Here is a 6,625-nt window from a genome sequence, read left to right as displayed (position 1 = left end):
AAGAGAACCATCAGTAACACACTACACCATGAAGGATTAAAATCCTGCTGCGCGGGCAAGGTTCCTCTGCTGAAGAAGCCACATGTACAGGCCCGTCTAAAGTTTGCCAAAGAACACCTGGATGATCCAGAGGAGGCTTGGGAGAAGGTGATGTGGTCAGATGAGACCAAAATAGAGCTATTTGGCATTAACTCGACTTGCCGTGTTTGGAGGAAGAGAAATGCTGAGTACAACCCGAAGAACACCATCCCCACTGTGAAGCATGGAGGTGCTTTGGGGGTGTTTCTCAGCTAAGGGGACAGGACGACTTCACCGTATCGAGGGGAGGATGAATCGGGCCATGTACCAGGAAATTTTGGGCGACAACCTCCTTCCCTCAGTGAGAGCACTGAAAATGGGTCGTGGATGGGTCTTCCAACATGACAATGATCCAAAACATACGGCTAAGGCAACAAAGGAGTGGCTCAAAAAGAAGCATATTAAGGTCCTGGAGTGGCCTAGCCAGTCTCCAGACCTAAATCCCATCGAAAATCTGTGGAGGGAGCTGAAGCTTTGAGTTGCCAAGCGACAGCCTCGGAACCTTAAGGATTTGGAGAGGACCTGCAAAGAGGAGTGGACCAAAATCCCTCCCAAGATCTGTGCAAACCTGGTGAAAAACTCTAACAAACGTCTGACCTCTGTGCTTGCCAACAAAGGTTTCTCCACCAAGTATTAAGTCATATTGTTCTATGGATCAAATATTTATTTCACGTGAAAATATGATATTAAATTTATAAAATGTATATGATGTTGTTATTGTGGATTATTTTGTGATATTCTGTCTCTCAATGTTAAAATGTACCTATGATTAAAATTCTACACAGTTCCATTCTTTGTAAGTGGGCAAACCTACAAAATCAGCAAGGGACCAAATAATTATTGCTCCCACTGTATCTCCTCAGACCCAGGTGGGTGGTGAACGTCGTATATCTGCTTTCGGCATGCAGCTCCAGTTGGTGATACCCTGCCGTGAGGTCTAACTTCGAGAATACCGTTGCCGCGTTGAGCTCATGAATGACGTCTTCGATTGAAGGAGCAATGGGACGCTGGCCATGTTCGCCTGGCTCATGTAGACGCAGATCCTTTGTCTGGATCCTTGGGCTTTGGTGGTGTTACAATGGATGAGACCTAAGGCATTAAGGAGCGAGATCTGGGACAGTTTTGTTCATGCCATCAGCCTCCAGCTTTTTAAGCTCAGCCTCGACTTTCTGCTATATGTGAAATGTCACTCGCCAAGCGGCTGGCATGTTGGCTGAACATCTTGATTGACATGAAGTCTTTGTGCTTTCCAATGCCATTGAATAGCTTGGGATTGCTGTCCACAAGTTCATCTGCCACTGTGCATTTTGCTCTGGAGAATGATGGATTTGATAATTCTAGTTCGTCAGCCGTCTGATAGCCGAGGAGGGAGCAGCTGTCGGCAGGTATGACATAGAATGTGTCATGGGATGTCTTATTCCCTGCCTCCACGCTGCATGTGAACTTGCCTAGGATTGGAAGTGCCTCTTTGGAGCACTTCTAGGCAATTCTCATGAGAGAATATATTGATTGTGGCGGGTGTTAGGTGGAGCTGGGAAGCTGAAAATGTTCACCGCAGCTCCAGAGTCAACTATGACTGCTATTGTGTCACCATTTATCTGTATGTGTGTCTGTGGCAGTTTAAACAATAAACGCATACGCATCATCGCTGCTGGATGAATTTTGCTCAGTGATTAAATGACTCTCTGATGGGAGCTGTACTTTTTGGATTTGCCTCCGTATGCACGTGTTCCTGTATGTGCACTGGGTGTGGGCTGCTTGGGTTGTGATTTTGACCTGCATCGTTTTGCAAAATGATTTTGCCTCCCGCATGATCTACACTCTTTTTACAGGACATGCACCTTTGTGTGAGAACGCGCTTCCAAAATTGTGTTTGAACTGCTTTTCTCTGAATGTCAATTAAAAGTCTATCTGTGGGTTTGTTTTTGAATTGCATTAACTGAAAGAGCAGAAGATCCCTGTTCAATGCCTGTGCTTTGCATTTCAGAAATGTCTAGTGCTCTGCCATGATCAAGAACTGATTTTGATGTCGTGTCAGACTCTCTCAGTGTGCGACGGCTCATCCTATGACATGCAGCTTTGAATTAGCTGTGCCTGGATTTCCTTATCATCCTTCACATTTTCGCTAACATGCGGAGTCTAGTGTGAAAGTTATCAATGTTTTCCCCAGGCTGCTGTGATGCTTTGCGGCATTTGCACGTCTCGTATTAGATGTTTTTCTTGGGGGATATATAACATAACATATATCTTCTTCCACTGTAAGCGTGTCGCAAATATCATGCTCTCTATCCCCTGATAAATGCAGCAGGAGAGCCTTTAGCCTCGCATCTCCGAATAGTTGGAGCCGTTTATGCCAACACAGCCCGACAGTGTTGCTAAACATTGCTTTTTCCCCAGTATGCATCCTACTGTTAATGCCATTACGTACATGCCCACTGAGACATCTGTAACTGAATCTAATTTCCTATAAGATGTTTATAATAATAATAGTAATAATAATGTATTAGTTTCATTATTATATTCAGTCATTCCCAAGTGGATATTGAGTCATACTAGAGTTCTCTTAATTGGTCATTACAGTCCTGAATATTTAGTTGCAATTAAACGTCTATCTTCAATAGATCACCAGGAATGCATTTGTACCACCCTATATATATTTTATTTGCAAATATGTGTGTATAGATTTACCATTTTGATCATTAAAACCCAAACCCTGAGCCGGCCAGAGGATGGGCTTCCCCTTGAGTCTGGTTTCACCCAAGGTTTCCTCCTAATGGTCACCCTTGTTTTGCCTTGCCACTGTTGCCCTAGGCTTGCTCTTGGGTGGTATTATGCACAGGGTTATGGCAAGCATATTGTGACTATTGTTTGTGAAATGTGCTTTTCAAATACATTTTGATTTGAACCGATATGTAGTCATTGCCTTGCATACAATTTTACAAATTTTAAGATATACAGTAGGCTTGTCACAATCTAATTGTGAGTCAAAGTTAAAAACAAATGTTATATTTGATATCAGTGCCACTTCTAAGATTAGATTGCTCCTTCCCCAGACCAGCACACTGATGACGCCATAGTGACCATGCCATAAGGCTGCAGAAGGACAGTCACACACAGAAAGAGATAGAAAGTGAGAGAGATTTAGTCTTTGACTAAAATTGTATACTTTTTTACCACTTCTGTGAAGTAAACAGCATGGGGTTTGTCTGGCATGAAATAGCATCAGTTGCATAACTGTGCTCATCAGGCTGAAATTGGCTCTTGAAAGCAAAAATAGATTTTTTTCAAAAATAATCAAACGAATGTTGCCGTTCCTCATGGGGACTGTATACATACATGCTTCATTCTCAACGAAGCATATGCCAATTCTGCTTGTTCATTCTGTGGACATTTTAACGCAATCTTTAGCTGCATGGTAGGCATACTACCATCACATTTTAAATATTATTATTGTTATTATTATTATTATTATTATTATTATTATTATTATTATTATTATTTGTATTATTATTATTATTGTTGTTGTTGTTGTTATTGTTATTATTATTATTATCGTTATTATTATTGTTATTATTATTATTATTATTATCCATCCATCATCATTATCTGAACCCGCTTATCCTGAACAGGGTTGCAGGGGGGCTGGAGCCTATCCCAGCATACATTGGGCGAAAGGCAGGAATACACCCTGGACAGGTCGCCAGTCCATCGCAGGGCACACACACCATTCACTCAAATATATATATATTGAACATTTGTAACATACATACATTTCTAAAGTGTAACGCAAAAAATAACTTTCTAAAACAGAGATTTTGGGTTCTTAATAAAGGGAAGGATGGTGTTGCTTCAGTAGCAACCAGGCAGCACATTAGCCAGCAAATTTAGTGACCAGGGTGCACTGACAGCCGGTGTGGAGGTGGGTGTGTCCCGAAAAACTGTGGGCCACGGTACAGTTAATGCATTAATGCATCAACACACTGAAAGAGGCATTATGATGTATTAGGGGGAGACAGTAGTTGACAGTCTCAGTGATTAAGGCCATTGCCTCTAACAAGTGATTAACCTTGATGACACCCTCCAAATAATTCAATTACTGTACCTCAAAAGGCGATTATATCCCTGCCTACCAAATATTGCCACCCCTTAGCTAAATAATAGTTTCCATTTGCATTATCTCAAATCAAGACAGCCAATGTATTGCTTATTTTAAAAACAGAACTGTATTCCAATATCATTATCTCCTCTACAACGTGCAAATAGACTATCTCATTCCAACACAAGGCTCCTTTGCTTAGCTTTTGTCAGTGCATCCTGCTAGGAATAATTATAGAGTCAGTCAGCTTTAAGCAGTGCTCTACACTTGCTTTGCTCCACAGGAGCACATATGCCCCTAAGGGCGCGATGTACTATAACCTTTTGCGACGATTTTCAGACACACACATGAAGCATTCTGCCCAGGAAACATGCATTGTATGTATCAAACTGGCACACAGGGCTGGAACCGCAGTATGCGTGTGATCTAGGTGAGTAATGGCAAGATGAACATCTGTCTTTAATGCAGACCCATTTAAGGGTGGATCGTGCAAATAAAGGGTGGAGATATTATAAGTGTGGCTGAATACGTATTCCGTTTAATTCACTAAAGTTCACGCAATTAATGAGGGCGAATTGTGCATGACATTTCTTCACCTCTAAAGAGCAGATGATCTAGGCTTTGAAGATGCACTGAAACAATCTTTGCAACAACAATCACTCTATTTCAACCCCCAGAGCAAGAAATAATCATATTATTGATAGAAAATGTGTATTAATGATTGCAGCCACACAATAATTACGGCTGGGTGTTTGTCACACAAAATATTTGCAAAATTATTTATTAAATTAATCAATATTTCATGCAAAGCAGTGGGAAGTGTCTGAAATAACATGCTCAACTGTAGTGACAGTAACTGAAGATTTAAAAAATCAGTGTTGCCACTAGTAAAAATATGAGTAGGCCAAGTGCAATGATTTGCTGCTTTTAATTTGTTTGTTTTGATTAGTTATCCTCAAAAACAATTGCGGAAAAGAAATAGGGAATTAAAGGGACTGCCAAAAAAGAGAAAATCACCTGTGACTTCTGTGACAAACACCCAGCCATACAAATAATTACCCTTCTGGGAGAAATTAAATATGTACTGGAACCTCCCACATGACATTTCCATTCTGTCCCGACAATAGTCAAGCTCATTGCAACGTTACATCTCGCATTTAATTCAAATGACAATAGCCGGAATATGTACACATTTTGTCCTGCACTGGATACGCTTTTACGTGGCAGCCAATGGATAGCACCACAACGCAGTGAAGATATTCAATGCACTAAACACCTGTTTTTAACTGCGCTGTTTAAGATCTGCTTCTTTCGCAAAATGTGGTTCGTAGGCAGTCCCATTCGCTGATTGCATATTGAGCAGTAGCCTTTGCAATTAAGACGCAAATAAGACCAGGCAGGCTGCGACTGCACCAACACAAGCTCTTTACAACACACCCACACCTGCGAACTTCATGTACGTAAATCTGGCCCTAAATTTGAATATTTTGAATATATTTACTTTGCATTTTCAGTGTTGCACATACAAAGTAGCTGATTGTAGAACATGTTACTGTATATTATAAAACACTGTATAAAAGAAACACACCAATAAAATAACTAAATAACACTCATGGTCGTATTGGATAAAATTCAAGTGGATAGCAATTTGCTAAGCCACAAATATTATATTGAAATGCATTAAAAACCCCAACAAAGTTTTCATAATAGTTATAGAACTGCTGATTGAAGTTGTCACAGATTATTGTGAATTGGTTATTGAATAAAGCAATCTCCCTTGATACAGTTGGTGTTGAGGAATGTCAATTTCATCTTTGGAATGATTTTGTTCATGATTGACCCAGGAAGAAATACAAGAGTGGGAGAAAGAGGACGTCGAATGGCTGGATGATGGAGGGGGAGAGGCAGAGGAGTATGGATTTGTGGTGCGATTCAACATAGAAAATGGATGCTGGATTCCTGGATATATCAGCTGATGATTGCCATAAATCAGGCATGCACAGAGGTTCTTTCCCCAGTGTATAGCATGAGCGGACACACAGTAAGGTGTGATGTTGATGAGAACATGTGACTGAAAAACCAACATTCCTGTAAATGTGACTTTTTTTTTTTTGCGAATATCAAATTTACTGTTATAGAGTATTGGAATTTTGGTTCGTTTTGGTTTCTCATTTGTATTTGTAATGGCTGCTTGCCAATAAAACCTTTACTGCAGCATTTCTATGTCTTGTCCCTGTTGCATATACTCTGATATATTCCATACAATAAAGCCATTGTGTCCCATTCTGCTTTGTCTTGGATCATCAGTAAAAAAAACATTGCTACCCTATGAATCAAAGAACAACGTAATACTTGGCAGTTTTTTTTTTCAAATGTTTACACACTAACACAACAACAAAAACACAACAACAAAAACTTTATACTCATGTACCAAACCCCATATAGCATTTT

The 6,625-nt window shown here is 40.2% G+C and overlaps 1 long non-coding RNA gene across 1 annotated transcript; it reads left to right on the top strand.

The window, feature by feature from the left end:
- The first annotated feature begins 1,008 nt into the window (after positions 1 to 1,008).
- LOC133110353 (uncharacterized) lies at positions 1,009 to 6,391 on the top strand. Its single transcript, XR_009704846.1, has 2 exons — positions 1,009 to 1,463; positions 6,019 to 6,391. It is a non-coding gene; the product is annotated as an uncharacterized LOC133110353 (long non-coding RNA).
- Positions 6,392 to 6,625: the final 234 nt, after the last annotated feature.

The sequence above is a fragment of the Conger conger genome, chromosome 1 (genome assembly GCF_963514075.1).
Source record: "Conger conger chromosome 1, fConCon1.1, whole genome shotgun sequence".
Classification (NCBI taxonomy): Eukaryota; Metazoa; Chordata; class Actinopteri; order Anguilliformes; family Congridae; genus Conger; species Conger conger.
Note: the sequence above shows the minus strand (reverse complement) of the source record. Positions and strands in the feature narration are given on the sequence as shown.